Source organism: Larus michahellis, chromosome 6 (assembly GCF_964199755.1).
Source record: "Larus michahellis chromosome 6, bLarMic1.1, whole genome shotgun sequence".
Lineage (NCBI taxonomy): Eukaryota > Metazoa > Chordata > Aves > Charadriiformes > Laridae > Larus > Larus michahellis.
In genome coordinates, this window is record NC_133901.1 from 66,388,210 (window position 1) to 66,408,474 (window position 20,265).

The window sequence follows — 20,265 nt, forward strand, 5'->3', positions numbered from 1 at the left end:
AAATGGATTATCTAGGGTAGTAATTTCTTTAAGAGTTATAAATACTATGATTATCTGCCTTGGTTTGTATTGGTGAGATACTAATGGTCAAATTAAGGCGGCACATCAACTCTTTGGGATAAATTGCCATTCCCCTCCTTTCCAGCTCCTCATCAGTGTCCCACGTCCTCAGGTTTCTTTCCCAAATGTTTCACAGTGAGTTGTCAACAAAGCTCCCAGGGCATACTGCTGTGCTTGGGGAAAGAGTAGCAGTATTTCAGGCTGGAAGCGCCACGAAGGATTATGGTGACAGTGTTCTGCAGGAGACTTAGGCCATGGGGGAGAGCCACAGGGTTCTTGTTGGAAAGCAGGGAGACATGTGTACATCACATTATTTCTTAAATGAATTTTACCACATACAAATTCTGTTTTAATAGAGTATTCTTCATTGCACTAAATCGAAACCAAGCATGATGTGCTTGTCAAAATCAAAACAAGAAATGAATTTTAGGTAGGCAGAATGTATTTATTTAATCAGAAATCTAAGTCAAACATCATGTCTTGCATGCTGTGTCTTAGGAAAAGTTTTATGGGTTCTTATAACAGGGAGGATTTGTGCTTTTTCCTTGTCTTTTATTGGCATTCTATCATTTCTTATTATTGTCTCTTTCTAAATGGGGTCTGACTGGAATACATATGCATGCAGCTGAACCGGGGAAGGCAGAAGAACTTTTGTACCTCCGCATTCAATATATGAGGAGAGTACCCAATCTGCCTTTCCTGCTTCTTAGTCCTCTACTCCTTCTGCGCCACCTGGCATGTGAGAAGAGGAGAGTGGAGCCTTTCTCATGTGTCTCCTCTCTGCTGGGCTGGTGGAGCAGGCACTGGGGAGATGCCTTCTCAACTCCCCCACCCCTGTGCTTGGAGTGAATTCTGCTCAAAGGTGCACCAGATATATTTTATTCCCTCTTATGCCCCTCTGGGGTCAAGTTGCAATCCGGCCTTTTGATTTCGTTCTCTTTGGAATAGGGACATTGTCATGTTCTTGAATGTAACGTGCGATATAAATGACAAAACATCTCCAAGAAATAATGATATCTCCAGCAGCACAGTGTCCCCTGGCACTATGTTAGAGCATTAATCCAGAAACGACTCAGATTCACGCTTACTACACCACTGCCACCGCTCAGCAGCTGCACGCACTGTAGGTTTTGCTCATCACTTTCCATGATTTAGTGAATATTATATTAGAAAATCCATTTTGTTTTTCTATGCACCATTTTGGTTAGGAGACTATACTGTTCCTTTGCTTTTGCTTTTCCTCCCCATGCTGAGACCAAGCACCGTGGATGCAGTTCAAACAGTGCAGGAATATCAGTGGTCATTAATATTAAATACTTTGCCTTAGCAGTACAGTGGGAATGCTAATGAGGATGACTAATCTTCGAGAAACCATTTTTTCTGCCTGAATTTGAAGTGGGCACTAACCAAACAACAGTTCACGTGAGGAAGGATACTGTGAAGCTGACAGAAGTGATGGACAAAATTCTTGTTTTCACTGTCTCTTCGCTGATTAGAATAAGCAGACAAAAATAGATACAAGAGAAGGAAAGTCTAGGGACTCTGAAAGAGATAATTAAAACTCAAATGTCTCCTGGGTAAAGGGCGGAATTTTTCTTAGATTGGGTTTTGGCAAGATCTGTAATTCATGCTTTCTCTGTGAAAATGACTTACGGCTTTTTATGTATCAAGGTCACCATATTCCTTCTTCTAGCTAGCTCACGTCATCAAAACGCTCCCTAATCCCAGAAGTTTATTTATTTTGAGTGGTTTATTTAGGAAGGAATAGCTAAGTGGACTAACAACATGAGAGAAGAGAGGGATGTTATCTACAAGGAGAGGGATCGTTGGGGCAGCCACCGGGAACATTGTACAGAGAGTGCAAATCAGAAATGTAGAAACAGTTTTATGAGGCCAGATGTTCCAGCTTTGATGGCTTTTTCTTCAGCAGCAAGAATTCTGGGCTTGCTTCTCTCGACTGTCCTTCTCCAACCCTGCACAGGTGGTGGGAGGACAGGGAAAAGGGACAAGGCAGAGAACGATGCAGGAGCTACCATTCTCGGAGAGGAATCCTTTTTACCACAATATAGTGCTCAAGGGAGCTACTTTTGAGTGCAAGCTCCAAACGTAACATTTGGAGCTCAAAATCCTCTAAAAGAAACAAATCCAAGGACTGGAAAATTTGTGATAGAACATCCTCAGAGTGAGCGGACTTGGACAAAAAACACGATACAGGGATGAGAGTGAGTTTAAAAAATGATTGTTCATCACAGAACAACAGTGGATATCTACAGCGTATTTAATACAGAACCTTAATCCTCATGTGTGCCATCTATCTCTATTACACATTCTTCCAAGCATTTCTGGCCTGGAAGATCTACATTGTTTTTTAAAGAGGGAATTCCAAGAATTATGGTGGATTTTTTTTTAAATTTCAGTAATTTGAAATACCCTCTCAATTCTCCCTCCAGAGCCAGCAGTACATTTGATTAAACATCAGGCTTGATATTCTGGCTGCCCTTGCAAAAGAAAATGCAAGAAAATCTTTTTGCCTGTGCTGCTGAGACAATTCCATCTTCTGCTTCTCATTTCCAGTTGCGTACTTGCTAAAGAGGATCAGAGCAATTGTGCTTACAGTGGGAAAGTGTAGCAGATAATTTGATGATTTAATTTCTCCCTGATTTCTGTTTATGAAGTAGGAAGCATCTTGGTTTGCCATGCTTTTTTTTTTTTTTTTTTTAAATGAAAATGCTATCTCTTCTTTGAAATTATTTGCTGAATAATTCTTTGTTGGCAGATCTCGGGCGATGTGTTGCTTTTGAACGTTGTGTAGTTGTGAGGCACAGGCTGGTTTTGTCTAGACATGTAACAAGCTTCTGCTTTCTGCCTTGCTGACTCTGACTTTCAGTAGCTGTTGCAACTGTCCGGATTGCACATTTTCTGGAGAGACTATGCAAATTTTGAGACTGAACATTGTTTGTTAACTTTATCTCAGCTGTCGTTATTTTTTGAATTAGTGACTTCTTCAGGAATTCACTAGCATTAATTGATTGCAGAAATCAAATAGCTGGGCTCAAACCCACCACTGTGGATTGGAAAGTTTTTCTCAAGCTACTGTTTTTGTCTGCTCTCTTGGGTTGCAAGAATTCATTAAGCAGCAGTATTTTGATATAAATATTAAAAGCTAGATGAATATTCAACACATTTCTGTCCTGAACCCAAATTTTGCATCCCCAAGCGTTCGTGGTTTTCTGAGGCTGGATGAGTTGCTCTCTTTTGCCTTGTATGTTCACTCTTGTGGAACATCTCAGATGTACAATCTCATCCTCCAATGGTCTTTGGCCTCAACACTAGGGCCGAATCCTCTCTGATAGCTCTCAACAGCCCTACGCACACCTCACGGGTACTGAGATCTCGGGTACAGCCACTGGCATCGCTTCTGTGCTGTTGTTCTCTCTAGTTGGGTAGGGGTTTATCCTCCCCTCCGCTTAGGGTGCAATTTGTCTCTTCCCTGCCTCATTCTTTCCTGGCTTTCTTGCCTTAAGGCAATAAACACGATCATAGAACAAATGGTAAAGGAAATGTGTCTCCAAAGAGGGGAGCAGGGGCTTGAAATCAGGCAAACGCTCATGGAATTGTTCATTGTTTTGATAGAAATCCAGTACTTTTCAACCGGAAACTGTGGAGTCACAGATACACTAGAATTTTGTGCAATATCAAAACTTCAAATAAGCGCCAGGTACCACCAAAAGCATTGGAAGCATCATCTTTTTTCTTCATTTTTAGCTGAACTTGTTTCACAGCCTTTCAACGCTGTCATCCATTGTGAAGTTCAAAGAGGCTTAAATGCTGTAAAACAGTCATCAGCTGCTATAATTAAACTTGCCAGTCATCCAGATTTGACCCACACTGCCTGTGTCTCAAGATGTTAGTCAGGTGTCTGTGTTAGATTTCAATCCAGTCTGTTAAAGACATGAAGACACCTAGCTCTCAGCAGCTTTTGCACAAATCGTAAGCAGGCAAATCATTTTGCCCTTCTGTCAAAGCATCCCTGGCATGCAAACTCCTTGAGCACTTCTAACCTGAAATAGCTGTGGGATCCCTCAGGCACATGGAAAAGCCATAGCCCTGCCCTAGACCTGGTAGGATCCAGACTGTCTTCAGCAATAGCTCCACAGGGGACGGGACCAGTCACATGCAACTCTTCTAAAAGACTTTATCTGAATTTAGCTAAGGGCAAACTTCAGATTAGCCATTGGCTCTCCTAAAACCGACCCTTAGAGAAGTACCCGTTCAAAAAAAATCATAGAAACATAACCTGGGGCTCAAACTAGAGAGTTACATTAGAAATGGAAACTGGCTATATGACATCGATTTTCAGACTTAAATATTCACATGCTTTTCTTGTTTTCAGTACATATCCGATGCTTGAAGGTCACAAACAACTTTTATGCGTTGGAAATGGACATGAATAATATAAGGAGAGGCAAGGATAATTTTGCCATCTCTACAGAGAATAATCTTTTTTTGTGCTTGACAGAACCTAAGAAATATTAGCAATAGAAACAAATGACTTGAAAATTATGACCTTCTTTCTCATTTCCTAATGAACTAGCTAGAAAAAAAAAAAGAAAGAGATTTTTATCGTTGTCTGAGTATGAGGTTTCTTCAGAGGTATTTTTCCTGGGTTTAAATAACTCATGCATTTATTCTCTCTTTATAGGTCTCTAAGGATCTCAGAGACCATTACCTCAGAAATTATCCAAAGTTATCAACTCTCTTAAGGAGAATCTCAGCAAATATCAGAAAATTATGTCCTAAAAAAAGTTCTAATAATGGAAGTTCTGAACTTCTCTATTTCTTTTTCCTCCCTAGGACTTCAAAATGCTTTACAGGACCTATACATTCAACATCAGTAGGCTGCCATATGAGGGCAGACAAAAGGGAATTATTTGCAAGAAGATTAAATGGTTATGCTTCCATTGTTGCTTTGTGTACTAAGTTAGCAGTTGCAGCAAGGTGGTAAGGTACCTACCCATCTTAAAACATAGTGTGCTGCTTGAAAAGAGTGAAAAGTCCTCCTTGAAGTTTGGTCTTCTTAACTAAAGCAACACATTTAAACATCCTGCTCGTTCCCAAGACTTTTTTCCCAGGCTTAGCTGCCCCCAAAATTTCTTCCCAGGGATTTTCTCCTACCAGAGGACTACCCCATGTCTCTTCTGTTGTTGAAGGGTCTAATGGAATCCACCTGCAGCACTGAGTCAGCCGTGATTAATCTGCAGTTAACTGCAGGGTCTCAACACCTCCTGTGTGTTGGTAACAGGAGAAGCCTTCTTCCCTGATGATACAAAAAAAAAAATAATATATATATATAAGAAAATAGCATAACATAAAATATTTAAGGAAGGAAGGAAGGTAGATGTATTTGTTAGACTTAGATTTAACGTGTCTCCTTTCAAGTCCTGGTAAACCAAGACATGGATTTTCTAACTCTTAGCACCACATTACAGAGCTGGTATAAAGCCCAGAACAATATTTGGTATTTTGTGAGAATTTTTTTCTCTTGGTGAGTTGATGAATAATTCAGATTTTATATCATCTTTGCCTCCTAGCAATATAAATTTCAATTTGGCTTCAGGAAGGTCTTAATATAAATATGTGATTAGAGAAGGAATCTAAATTAAATTGCTGTAGTTAAGTTTTATGTGCATTAAATGTATGTACTCCAAGCACTCTGCCGCAACGTTACTTACAACCCTCCTTTCTTTGAAGCATGGTTTATTCTTAGAAAACTCAAGCTGCTCCTAAAATTCTGCTCCCAGTAAGAGGCAAATTGGATAAAAACAACTTATTTAGAGGAGAGAGCTTGCAGAGCTCATGCAAGTAGACGTGGACTGCTGCTTGAAAGCCTTCTATGCCTTTTTTTTGGTAAGAATTATCCGATACCTAGTCATATGACAGATAAAATTTCACTTTTCCAAAATATCTGTAGAGCATCTTCGTCCCAACACCAAAAGTTGGAAGGATTGTGAGGGCTATGGGAATACTGCAAATTTGTTTTGGCACTGCCTAGTGCTTCAAGCATCCTGGAAATCAGCGCTGGATGTGTTCTCATAGTCTGGATGTAAATTAGCCATATGTGCATTAGTGGCATTATTTACAGATTGAATTGTGCAACTATACTTAGGACCTTAGATAAATTATTTCTATAGTGGGTCCAATTTTTGCTGTCATTTACAGTAACATAAATCTAGGCTCACTCCATTGAAGTCGGTGGGGTAATTACTTTGAATTTTCTCCAGTGTGATGGAGAGCGGAATTTAACCTCTGGTTATTATTTGCAGCTCTGAAGCCCTTTCCCCTGCACTAGAAATCTACTGAGTCTCTTCTGTCAGCTTGTCCACTATCGCTTTAGAATTGGGCTCCGAAAATGTAGCTGCGCAGGAAAGCAAAGCGATGCAGTCAGATTTAGTTCTTTTTGGAGTCTGAGTAAATAAAAATGAAAACAGTTCCCTGGTGTCACAGTCTCGCGTTGGGTATATAGCTTTGCTCTTCATAATCCTTTGTCTTTGCTTCTAAAAGAGCAATTGCAGTGGAAGTTTGCCACCAGCACTGTCTCTGGTTGAACCTCACTAAAAAAGTAAATTCTAACAGTATTGTTATATATTGTTATATATATAGAGGATATAGATGTCACCCTCTGAGCTTCTTCAGCCACCACTTTGAATGAACCTAGCATTAGCAAAAGTGATTTATTTTCTTACTTTGGTAATTACCTTGGAGTTTTTGCTGTATCTTCAGGGCTCTGTCTTTTTCCATTGATGTTTGACAGCATTGTCTGTCTACCTGTGAAAAAGCAGTGAATAACAGTAAAAGCTCTCTGTAGCAGCTCTTTGGAAACTCCCATCTGCTGTAAAAATATGAAATCAAAGATGGAGCATACCCGTTTACATAGAAAAATAGAAACCATGCTAACACATCAGCAATTGTTCTCTAGAAACACTCTCACTGATGTTGGAGTAAATATGATTGTCCATGTAAGAACACAGATGTCTCATCATCCAGCAACATATGATGTTAAGGCATACCAATGTTGGATGCAACTTTGTAGCTGTGTTTCAAAATCTCATGTAAGAGGAACACACTGGGATACTGGTTATATCTTTTTCAACTCAGTATTTCTAATGAGAAGAAGATGTCTGAATGTATTTTATGTAAGTCATAATCATTTGAAAAAATGCATTAGCAGGCACAGGTCTCATAAGTGATTTTAAATCATCTCCATATTTTGTTTTCCTTCAGCTTCTCCTTTGTTTCTTTGCTGCTGCTCAATCTCATTTCTTCTCTCCCCCATACTACTGCAACAGCACGTCCACCTTCATTTACAGGGAGAGAAAAGGCAATATAATTAAATACCGCACTTTGGCAATTGGGTGTTCTAGCTGAATAATTTATCCCAGGATCTTTTGTATAGTGTCCTGCCACTACCTGGGGTCCTTCCATCCCTAGTGGCAAAATCAAGAGGTCATAGAGATTTTTAGGTAAGGCATTACTAATTGCACCATTGCTGGGTTTGAGTGGCGTGGTAAAGCCTAAAGAGTGATGACTAAAGGGACGCAAGACTAACATTACTGTGCAAATAACCTTTACTCAGCAGAACTCCCAGGCAGTCCTAAGTAGTAACCTAAACATCATCCCAGCCAAGATACCACTTTTCAGGCTCATCCCTGAAATTACTTAAATCACAGAAACAGAGATTCACTTCAGCATTTAAGTGTCCAGCGTACGTTCCCAAAGAAGATGTTTTGCCAGACTTTTCTATCCAGTGGCAAGCCTGAGATTTAGCAGATGGTGAGTTTCTAGAGAAGAGGTAGAGAGGTAGAAGAAAGACTAGAGCAGTTGAGTTGTGCATGGCAGCAGTGGTATTGGACAAAGCAGATTAAATGCCTCCATTTTTATATTTTCTACAGAAATGTCCAGGCATGGAGGGTCTCAGGAAGGAAAGAGGGAGCTGCACACCAAGCCAAGCACGGTGACAGGGCTTCCCAGAGCATCAGCGATCCTGTGAAGAGGGGACCATTCAGTTTTACCATGGTTCATATACTAGCGTTGATTTTGCCAGCTAGTTCTACTGAATAATAGTGACCTGCCCCAGCACATCCTTGGTCATAGGCATCATCATGGTTAATGAATTTGCCCTGACCAGAATGCCTCACCCGGCAGTCCTGCACCCAGCCCAGTTCACAGGTCTCCTTATGTCAAAGAGCCATCCAGCCTCGACTGAAAAGCTTCTGGGGTGAAGAACCCACGATCTGTTTGTAGACATTTTCCTGACAACTAACTAACCTCACTGTTAATCCTGTCTGCTTTATCCATAACCAGAATTTGACCATTTTCAGCTTCTAGGTCTTGATCCATTTTTATATGCCAAATTACACAGCCTTTACAAATCTTCTCCACATGGAGGTATTGCTATATCACGATCAAGTCTCTTAACCTTTCTTTTGGTAAAGTAAACAGATTAGGCTGCGTACATCTATCCCTACAAGGCAGATATTCCAGATCTTGAAATCATTCTTTTCTGATCTATTTTCAATTTTCCATGGCTTCTTTGAAGTGTGAACACCAAGACTAGTCATGATATTCCAGTAGTTTTCCCACCAGCTCACACACAGCTGTACTTCTTGTGCCAGAATCCCTGGCCCAGTAATTCTGCTGCTAGCTTAGGTTTAGGAAATTCAATCTAGAGTGTTAAAACACTTGCTATATATTTTCCCTGCGTAATTGGAAAGCAGTGAGAGATGAAGCAAAGGATGAAATCTGGGGGAAAAAAGAGTTTCAAATTCTCAAGTTAATTGTCCTGAAAAGTTTGGAGAAATTTACTACAGAGATACTCTCCCATAGAGCAACCAAGCACCGACTGTAAGTCTGTTTATGCTTTGGACACATCTGTATGGCAGCAGCAAAAAGAGTGTGGCATGCTGTTTAATATCTGTCAGGCTTCTTTTTTAAACCACTTAATAAGCATGTATGTAAATTCTACGCAATAAAAAAGTTCTAACAACTAGAACAAGAATAACCTTTTATGTGGTGGCTCCCACCCTTAATCCCAGCTTCTACATGCCAGTTCCTCCCCCCACTTTCACAGCCCCATTTCTTGACAGGTGCCAGAAGGTTTCAGAATTTTCTTGCGGCTTCACCATGGGAACTGCCATTTCACCAGGAATGAATTTGACCCGCTGAGCAATAAAGCTGAGGCAAAACACTTACGCTCTAGCCAGAATGGGGGAATTGCTTGTCTTTCTGTTGGCATAGTCTCCTCTGGCAATTTATTTATTTTTTTTTTACCCAAGGAGAGCTCCATGTTCATTCAACATCCCTCTGACTTCACCTTGAGGAAGAAGCAGGGCTTTGAAAGTGTGGTTTTTCCCAGCAACAGCTGCTGCTTTTAGCATCCAACAGTCTTTAAATCCATAGAAGGCTAGTTTATATGGACAGGGAAGCATTAAATGCTAGGAAATGAGGGTCTTTAGGTAACTATTCCAGATTTGCTATATCTGCAGTTACAGCAAGTGGTGGTGTAGGTGGTGTTCTTTTACTGGCTTTTAATGAGACACATTTATTACTGCCTTGCGATAAACCAAAGTAAAGTCATAAAAGTGACTTTCATTGAACATTTGTTTGAGTCCTGCCTGGGTCTTATAAAGCTTCATTTGTTCAAGACTTTAGTTTTTGTTTTACATGCCTGCCACCTTTTTGGTAACAGCTGTTATCTCCTTCGATGGTAACATAAAATAGGCTTACCTTCCACGGTCCAGCAGAAACTTGTTTCATGACTTGCGTGAGATAGAGTTGGGAGCTGATCCTTCCTAATCTGCTAAATCTCTTGAGTAACCCAACTGCTCCGTACGACTGGGCAGACCGTGAGTTTGAAACAGCTTATGTTTATTTGTGGTAATTTTACAATACTTGAAAAAAACCCCACCAACTCTGCAGGTTGATAAATGAACTGAAATTTTAGGAAGAAAAGCATCTAATCCAGCGGTCTTTGTTCAGGGGAGTGAGGTCCCAATGACTTCAGAGAGATCCTTGATAGACCAGAACATTCAGCCAGAGCATGGTGATAAAAATAAATATACTTTTTTTAGGTCCAGCAATGAATCCAAATTCTTTAAGGTTTATGAATTTTCTTTGACTACTGGACTAGTACGTGTTTCACTAAATACGAGTTCCAATATTGCAGCTAAACTCTCTGGAAATATTCTCCAAGAAATGTTCTTCACAATTCACCTCTGTAAGTTAATACCTATTAAAACCTAAGAACGAATTAGATTTGGAATTTCCTGGATTCTTGTGTTTGTCATGCAAATTTTCAGTGCTGTTCTTTTTATGATAATATGAAATAAAGTAGTTTCTTATAGTAACATTGTAAATCATTTGCTTTCTATTACACGCAGCTGGTTTTGTTACAGTAATGATTTTGTATGGGTGCACACTGCAGTGCATATTAAAGGCAATGAGACATTCTTTTTCAGGGCTCACATGCAATTGATGTTTGTGCAAATATAACCAGATAATGACAAAACAGTAATTTATTATAATATATTAGCGAGGTTGGTTTTTCTCTCTCCTCCCAAAACGCACCTTCTCATAAGCTGCCCTTCCTCCACCGGCGCCCCCCGCCCCCACCAAATCCTTATTTTTCGTGTTTACAGAAATGACTCCCCACCCTGGCAGATGCAGATTACAGTTTTTCAGCTCACTAGAGATCCAGAATCAAAATCGAAACCAGCTGGTGTTTTTAGGCGGGTGTCTTACTTTAGCTTACTCAAAAGAACACAAGATGAACGGTAAGAATTAAATAAACCACAAATTATTTTGGGGACTGTCTGGTTTATATTAGAAGTAAACTTTTCACTGCTGGCTGTTGTTTCAAAACTATTGCCTCTATTTTTGATATTCATCCTTGGGATCTAACACAAACTATGTCTTACTAGTTTAATCCATTGTTAGGCCATGTTTAAATATCTTTTATTATAGTCATGTGCTATAAAATAGTTCTCACTGGAGTTTGCTGGCTTGAAGCCAGAGGGTAATACTGCTTCAAGTGGCACAGCGCAGTATTAAAAGAATTTTTTTCCTTTGGTGTTGGTACTTACCAATTTCACACCTTGAAAGGAGCCTAACTACATCAAAATGTGATGTATCTACTTCGAGTGCAGGGACTAGAAAAATATTATAGCGCAAAAGAGAGCAAAGAAAACATTTCAACTGTATCAACAGTTTATTCATTTCTGTGTGCGATTAGCAATTCGTGTAATTCCTTGCTGTTCAGCCTATGAATTATATACAAATATTTTTCAAGCTTCTGTTTTCAAGAGTAATTTTGTTTTTAATTTGCTGCAGCAGGACCACTTACAGGACCGCAATGACCACGATTTAGCTCATAATGAACATTAAATTAGGTCATTTGTATTTAGAAAGATTTTTTTCCTCGACTGAAATGATAGTTGAATGAAGGCTGTAACATCTCCGGTTCAGCTTCTGACAGCTTGGTTTTTGCCTCATGCACAGCCACAGTCACACAAACCCTACCAATAAAGTGAATAAAGAATGATAATAATGCTTCGTAATGTGGACTTTCAATTCGGGAAGCATTTCGGCAGGAGCAGATTCCTTCCCTCATACATTTCAAAATATTTCCAGGTATGGACCAGCTTCCTTTGGGATGATCAGGGATTAGGACAAAAAAATTGCTACCATTACTTCATTACTTCCTCACTGTGGTTTGTACCGGCACCTTCATTCTAGGGGATTATGACATTCAGTTCTGTTGTTTCTATTATTCATGGTGAAAACATGCCCAAAAAGGAAGGAAAGAGACTGTTAGGAGCAGTTAACCTCTGCAGCTTCCAAGGAGAGCGCTAACATTCAATATATGCCAAATGCAGGCCCATTAGGTTGAATAATGAGCAAGTATATCTGAGACTTTGTACAAGACAAGATGAAAACAGATTGGGCAGGCTATTGTACCACACTTTATTACCTAGTGAAATGTAATTTGATCCATTTGCAGGAGGAAGAACCAGAGATGCTTGTTTCAGAATTCAATTGTTCCAGAAAGATGTAAGTACCCTAGTGTTGTTATTTTTATATCGATTTTTATGAAACACGTGTAGTTACATTTTTACAAGGCAGTAGGTTCTCTTAACGATGGCAGCAAGACAGGCAGTGCAAATGTTAGGGGGCTGAGTACATTCCTCTGTCAAATGACAGAGGGCAAGAATATATAGTTTAACTTAAGCCTTGTAGAAATAAAACCAGAACCAGACACCCAGCTCCAGACAAGTTGCAGTTGGTTTGGTTCCTGCAGAGGTGACGCTCTGCTGTCGCTTCATTCTCCCAGGCCCAGAGGGAGGGGGGCGTTGATAAAGCACGTCTACAGACGAAATCTTGGGCCAGATTGACCACGCAGCATCATAGTGGTGGAATTTCAGGTTTATATTTAAACTTGACTGTTGATATCAAGGTGTGGTGTTCTCTGCTGTGATTTAAATTTGCGTTCTAGAGATTTTTACGTATTTGTTTTGTTTTTGAGAGTGAGAATAATTTTGAATTCTGATCCTGCATGCTTGAATTTGCAATAAGCATGTTAGCAAAAGATTATGCTTGTATCTTTAAAAGGGAAAGGCAGATTTTCATTAGCATAACTTCCACTTCCCCCCCACCTCCTCCAGTCCCTCTTGAGTTGGAATAAACAAGAAAAAAAAGGAACAAGGAGATATTGTCAGAGAAAGCAAAAAAAAAGATAAATGGCCCTGAACTTGGCCGTTACATGAATCACAGTAGAAAGGCTGCTGAGGCTGGGCGTGGTTGTGTTTGGGAAAGTAACTGTTGAGCCAGTGTCAAATGAGACACGTATATTCGGATACAAAACTCAGCTTTCTGCATACCTTCAGGAGAGGAGAAGAAAAAAAGAGCGCCACGTTCTATTATCACCAGCTTGGAAATATTTGACATGAAAAAATAAATTAACCCAGGAAGTCAGAGAGTAACTAGCTCAAGCATTTCAGACCATTGCTTCATAGGGCAAATGTACTGGAGATACAGTCACAGCTACCCGTGCTTTTCTTGGGTGTTTCTCTTTCAGCATTAGAAGACAGCAGCCTGGGTATGAAAGCCACACGCCTCCTGTATCTCTGCTCACCTCAGCATCTACTGTTTTTTGGCTCAGGCAGAAGAGCAATCATATTTTGCAGGACGCGAGAAGCGATACTGCAGTTCCCACAGGTAGTCGCTGGAACCATCATCTGTCCCTGCAGTCTGAAGGTTAGCATCCCTTCCTTCCCAGCTGTAGCCCTCAGAGGTCACTGATATAATTTTAGTACTCAAAACGGCACCTTACACAAAGCGTTACAAGAATTTGCAATCCTGGACATAACCGGGAGGGACTTCAGCTGCAAAATTCGGGTTGTGATGCAGAGGCACAGATTGGAACAGGAGCATCCAGAGTAGGGCTTTGATTCCCACCCGTTCCCAATGCACAGTTTCTATATGAAAAAAACCCAACGCTTTAAAGCTCCTTCAAATATGTCTGAATGCAAGAAGATATTCCAGTGGTTTAAACATAGAATCATAGAATCATTTAGGTTGGAAAAGACCTTTAAGATCATCAAGTCCAACTGTTAACATAGCACTGCCAAGTCCACCACACGCGTTTGAAAATCCCAAGTGCAAAGAAATCGTAGTTCATTTGACCTCATTACTTCCTCACTTTTGTGTTTTTCAGTCTGCTTTTAAACCCAGAAGCATCTGAAATCCATAAATTTTATTTCTTTATACTCATTTAACACTACTGTAGATGCCATTAAAATATCCGTACGTTGGAAATCTCAAGAAACATAGCTGTATAATGTGTTTAAAGATTTATCATGGTGGAATAGTAGATAGAGGCAGAATAGCCTGAAAACCAAATTTTAGAAGCCTGTAGTTATAATGAAGAGCCTTACCTGCAGTACAGTAGTACTGCAGTTTTTATCTCATTTGCACAAATATCCTAGCCAAATATATATGTTAAACAAATGTTGGCTTGACCCAGGAAATCTATCCTAATTTTATAACTTTCTGTTTAGAAGCAGGTATCAACAGTCCTTACACAAGGGTTGTTTTACTCGCCCTGTCCCCAGAACCTGAGTGTTCTTGTGAACTGACCTTTCCAGAGTATTTCTATTTATGGTCTCTTCATCACAGCCACTGAATAGTGTCATAAAATTACTATTAACCTAAGAAGGATCATGATTTGACCTAAGTCTGCTAACTTCTGTTGTCTGAGGAGAAAAAAAAGTGTATCTGAGGGTATCCTTTCCCCCATATTTCCTGAGTGGAAGTACTTCAGAGGGAACAGAAAGGTGGTGGTATGCCCTAGAGCCAGATCTGGGGACACTTGCTCAAGCTAAGCTAATCCTTTGCTCACACAATCACCTCAGTTTGTTCAGTCCTGAGGGAGAAAGAATTCAAAGAAATTATCATGGGATCTTTATTCAATAATCTTATCTTTTACAGTGATACCAACACAAATTTTAGGACAAGTGTTGAATAACAAATAAAGGCAATTATTTAGAATTTCCATAATGTTTGCTGTAGCTGGTAAGGCTCCCTGGGGGGCAAAGGAGCCATCCCTGGGGAGTGATGACAGTTGGTGGCCCTGTGGACAGAGCACCGCAGAAGGCTGTTGGGAACAAGGGTCACAGCTGTGGCATGGCGTCTGAGTTTTATCTGAACAGCAGAGAGCTGCACAACTCACCTGCAGCAGTCATTGCTAAGGGTCAGAGAAGCTCATAGTTTATAATTAAAAAACCCCCCACCCTGCCCAGCCCAGCACAACATGAACACATCTGATAGACATATGGACGGGAGGGTGATCTGGAAGTTAGCTCTTCACAGCACGAGGATAAAAACAACTTCCAGATGAAGTCACAGGTGTTCATCAAATTCTATCTGAAAACACCCCAAAATCTAAAAAAAAAACAAAAAAACAAACCCCAAGAGAAGTTCTTAGCCCTGTCAAAATAAGGACAAACATCTCATGGTGTCATGACAGTAGAGCACAGAAAGGAAAGGAACTGTGAAGTCAGCAAGAGTAATGGGTTAATTAATGATTATCCCGGCTATCTGGAGTGGAGAGCTTCTCTCTTTCCTGAAGCCATGCTGGAGATTCATTGAATGACAACAGGGCTTAAACTGACACATCTTCCGAGACAGCGTTAGAGGCTGGCTGAAACACTGCCCTCCAGGCTCTGCTAGGAAACGGTCATTTGGTGACTCTTCTGGTCATGGATGGATTTTCCCCTGACCACAAACTGCCTGCTCATACCAGTAGTAGCCCCACTGTGGATTTAGTTTTACTGGTAGAGGATGTCAAGGTGCCTTAGACCATAAGGGTTCCCAAGTTGGGGCAAATCGGACCAGCGTAACCATTTGGTGGAGCAGCCCTGTGTTAAAGTTGGGAGCAAAGCGTGTGGCATGGGTCAGACGAGTCGGGTTTGCTGTTTTAGCTGTTACGGCACAGTTAACATGGTAGAGCTTGAAGTTTAGGTGACCCGTTTTCCACATTCACATGTGGGAGTGTAATTGTCTTGAGCAAATCTCAGGATGTCCAGCCTAGCAGTAGGTTCTGCTCTGCCATCTCTGAGGAGCAGAACAAGGCAGCCTGAGGACAATGATACCTTTCCCTGTGTCCTCTTCCTGCTTCTTGCTTGATCCAACAAGTTTCCCTGTGCGATTGCCTCACCTGAATTTTATTTCTGAGGAGCTGCTGGTAGTTTTTGAGGTGACTCACCAATGGCAGCCTGGTGATAGGAGAGCAGCTGGCGATGTGATCAGGTAATGGTTACCATACAATCCCTTTCCCAACCAGTTAGTCAATAGAGAGAGTCCAGCAGAGGGCTACAAAGATGATCAAGGGACTGGAGCACCTCTCTTAGGCAGAAAGGCTGGGAGACCTGGGTCTGTTTAGCCTGGAGAAGAGAAGACTGAGAAGGGACCTCATCAATGCTTATAAATATCTAAAGGGTGGATGTCAGGAGGATGGGGCCAGACTCTTCTCAGTGGTGCCCAGCAACAGGAAAAGGGGCGATGGGCACAAACTGGAACACAGGAAGTTCCATCTCAACGTGAGGAAAAACTTCTTTACTTTGAGGGTGGCAGAGCATTGGAACAGGCTGCCCTGAGACGTGGTGGAGTCTCCTTCTCTGGAGATATTAAAAACCTACCTGGATGCGTTCCTGTACAACCTGCTCTAGGGGAACTTCCATTGTCAGGGGTGTTGGACTAGATGATCTCTGAAGGTCCCTTCCACTGCCAGCCATTCTGTGATAACTGTATGTAATGACTGTATCTGCTTTACAGTTCAGTGTCCTGTCAGTGCGCTCGTCCCTCTACAAACGGCCGAGATCCTGCTCGCTGACCCTTGCTGCAGATCTTTGCAGTAGATCAAAAAGATTAATGGTGTGAGTTGGTAGTTTCAAGACCCAGCTCTCCAAATAAAAGATATTTTTTAATTACTGTCCAACCCTATTAGGCGTAGGGTTGGATAACATGTGTTTCCTTTTAGAGATGAACTGCCCCAATGGCAGTCTCTGAGCACTTTTGCATAACTCTTTCCCCCTCCCCCTTGCCCTATCTTTGTGCTGATGTGTTAACGTGCAGACATCGTGCTAATGGCTTGGATATGCCTAATCTTAAAAAGTAATTTTGACCCAGGCTTTTCTTAAGTGCTGGGTTGGGTCTGTGTTCCATCTCTGGGGGGGCTGTTTCCCAGGCGCTGCCAAGTGGCTTTGGGATCTTAACTCCTTACTGCCAGGTCTGATTTCCATTCGGAGATAAATCTCCCTTCCTTTACCCCACCAAATGCCATCCCTGTTTTGACCCAAAGGTTTGGTTTCTCTTCTGGCCAGATTCTCATCAGCTTTATCCATATTCTTGTCCTTTGATGGGGTTTGACCACTGAAGAGATGTTAGCAGAAAGGGTTCGCAGGTATCTGCGGTAGAGGTGCATCGTCGAGTTTCAGCATTTATCCCAATCTGCTTGAGAGCAATTTCCAGTGTTACCTGAGGTCACAGTGTTAGCACAGTGAAATCCATTTTTTCGCCCCACAGTGTGTTATTTCTTGGATTCAAGCAATAGTTTTCACATGGCTAGAAACATTTGAAAAGGTCGCCTCGCCAAGCAAAGCGGGGCTTTTAGCTTCGCTCACTGGCTTTTAGCCATCAGTTAAACTGGGATGAGTTCTGCAGCCTGTACCCGTGTGGGTAATTCAGAGCCCTACAAGTAGACTTAGATTACCTGGATAATTACAGATTTTTCAAGTGTGAGATGTTTAAGGATCAGGCCAGTCATTTTCAGTGCGACTGGAGCAGCGACGACACGCCTGAGCAGGGTTTGCAGGGGGAAATCTTCATTTGTACTTCTGAAATGATCTAGTTTTCGGTTACTTTCTTTGCTGTCTGCCCCTGCTGCTGGTCAAGCCAAAATGCTCCGCCGTTCAAATACCTGGCAACAACTATTTAATTTGACAATTTGTAGATGGTATTCCTGTATTACCCTTTAGGACCTTAATAATAGGTTTTTCTTTAGTGAAGCATTAAAACATTAAAGGCCATAAATTCCACAGTCACCTGTATCCATTTATTGCTAATTTATTATGGAACATATCATAAAACTTTGCTTGACATATAGGCCTCTTCATAACTATAAATCTTTTTTCAACTGTTTAGATAACTTATGCTTAAGTTCAAGGAAAGACCTCTACGAACAAATATTTAAAACATCTATTTATTATGCAATAGTAGTATGTACAAACTATATGGCAAATACTGAGAAATATTACTCTATATTCAGATTACTTATCACTTCGAACTTTTGGGGAATACATCTATTATAAAAATAAAATAGAAAGTATGTGTCAAGTATCTGCTTTGTTAAAAGGTTTAAGAGGTCGAACTGAATAAAGCCGTTATTACAGTTAACACCAAACATATAAATGTTTCTCTTCAGATTAGGTTTGTCGTTTGTAACCTGGAACCAGTGAAAGGATTGTAAGTGTACTTCGTACAGAAGAGCTCCTAGACCGAAAACAAAAGTTTTCAGGCTTTGTAATTCCACATCAAAATAGTGTCTATAATATCATTGCTGCTACAGAGCTTCGTCTTGCTCTCATGAAGTCAGTTTTAAAATCCCAATGATGCTGGATCAAACCTGTATGTCATGCCCAAATTGGGCCGTCGCCTCAAACCAGGACAGGCATTTTATTTACTGTATCTCAAAATAATTGTCTGGGGTTTGATACTGTTTACATTTGTTGCTTTTAGATTACCTGCTGTTGTTTGGTATGAGAAAAAGTGTTCTTTTTCTCTCTCGCAGTGTCTAAATTCAAAAGTTTCTTGGATATGTCAAACCAGCCGTTTACAGAATGCCACTTCTTTTTTTTCTTGAATACTTTTGCCCTGGCTGAATTATTAGCATATGTATTTGCCAATAATCCATGTGTATTATTAACATATGTAGTAAACCAATTGGGTTTAGCAGCAATGCGTATGCATATACCCAGCTAGCTTCTTCAGCAAGAAGCTGATCAGTAAAAAAAAAATAATTGCTTGTATGTCTCATTAAAAGACTGTTTTAATAGTTCTTTCCCTGCAAATAAGTTTGCTTGCACATGGAAGGTCATTTTCATTTTGGAAACAAATTTCTGTTGTAGTGCTGTCTCCATCAGTTCAGCTTGATATGTGTTTGCGTATGCTCTGCGGCCTCGGGATTTTCTTATAAATTGTTAAACTACGTGACTGGAGCCATGGTGAAAGGCCAGCATAGCACGGTAAGCACAACTCTCACACTGCTGTATTAAAGGGATGAATACCTTCTACAAATCTACATGAAATGCTGCTCTTTAAAGTGGCCTCATTCATAGTGAAATAAATAGTAATTTTGTACTTGAGAAAACCAAAAACCAACTTACCGTAATGCAACCACAACATCGTTAGCATCCAAATGAAAGCAAAGCAACCGATCCTTCCAAAACATACACAAGTTATTCACCAATTTTCTATTGATTTCATCACTGATTTGTTAATTAAGGCTTGTTTCTTGGGTCAGGACAGAGAGGATTAACCCTATAAACTGGTATATCCACCCAACAGCCATGCAGGGAAGAAGGTTGGTTGTCCATTGATGCTTTCGCCCCATCTCTACCTTCCAATCTCATTTCCGTATTTCTGCTGTTCAGAACATCTCTATCTTTCCCCCTTGCTAATTGTCTCCCTGCTTTCTGCTTTGTCTCTTTTCCTTATTTTTTTTACCAGTCCTTTCCCCTAACATCCCTCCATTGTCCCCCTGTCCCATATACAACATATGGGGAAAGCTCTGACAGCCACGTTCATGCTGTATATTTTGGGCAGTATCACATCAAACGTGGCAGCAGCCGTTTTTGATGGGACTGTTTGTGCCCCAAACTCTTTTTCTGGGGTTTGTGGGTTTGTAAAAGTATTCCTGGTTTGGGACTCACTGAGAAACTCACCGAGAAAAATAATGAATCAGTATATAAACCTGGTCAAGAGAAGAATGCCAGCAATTTGTAAGCTTAAGCAAACCAATTATCTGTTGATTAAATTATCTATAGCAGACGTCATTTTAATATTACTTACGGACCCTGTGCGTCTTTGTAACAGGCTCCCACCACGTTGCTAAATTCTGCGGTACCACAGTAAATAACTCCTTATATTACTTCCCAAAAGTTGACCCTGATGGATTGTTTAATTAAGTATATTGCTGATATCTGACAAAATAAGCAACTTTCCCGGTTATTTATGGTCTTAGATTTCACTAAACTACATAATACAATGTCTCGTTAAATGTTGTCAGGTGCTGTGAAAATTATCAGCCTCGAGCAGCAAAACCTGGGGAACGAGGCAAGGTTTAAAGGTATACCATGAGTTACTGATACAATCTTACCAAAATAAGAGAATTACCTTTAATAAATATATTCCAGGACAGTCTGTGATGGGACTCAACAAGCCAATTAAGCGTTGTATTCAAATGCTTTGTTTTTCTCCGCAGAGAAACTCCTGGGCCAGGCTCCCTTCTGGCACAAGTCTGCTTAAGTCAACAAATGGAGTTACACCCGAGATGAATTTGCCATGCTATGTTTTTCTAAATAGATTAGGGGTCAT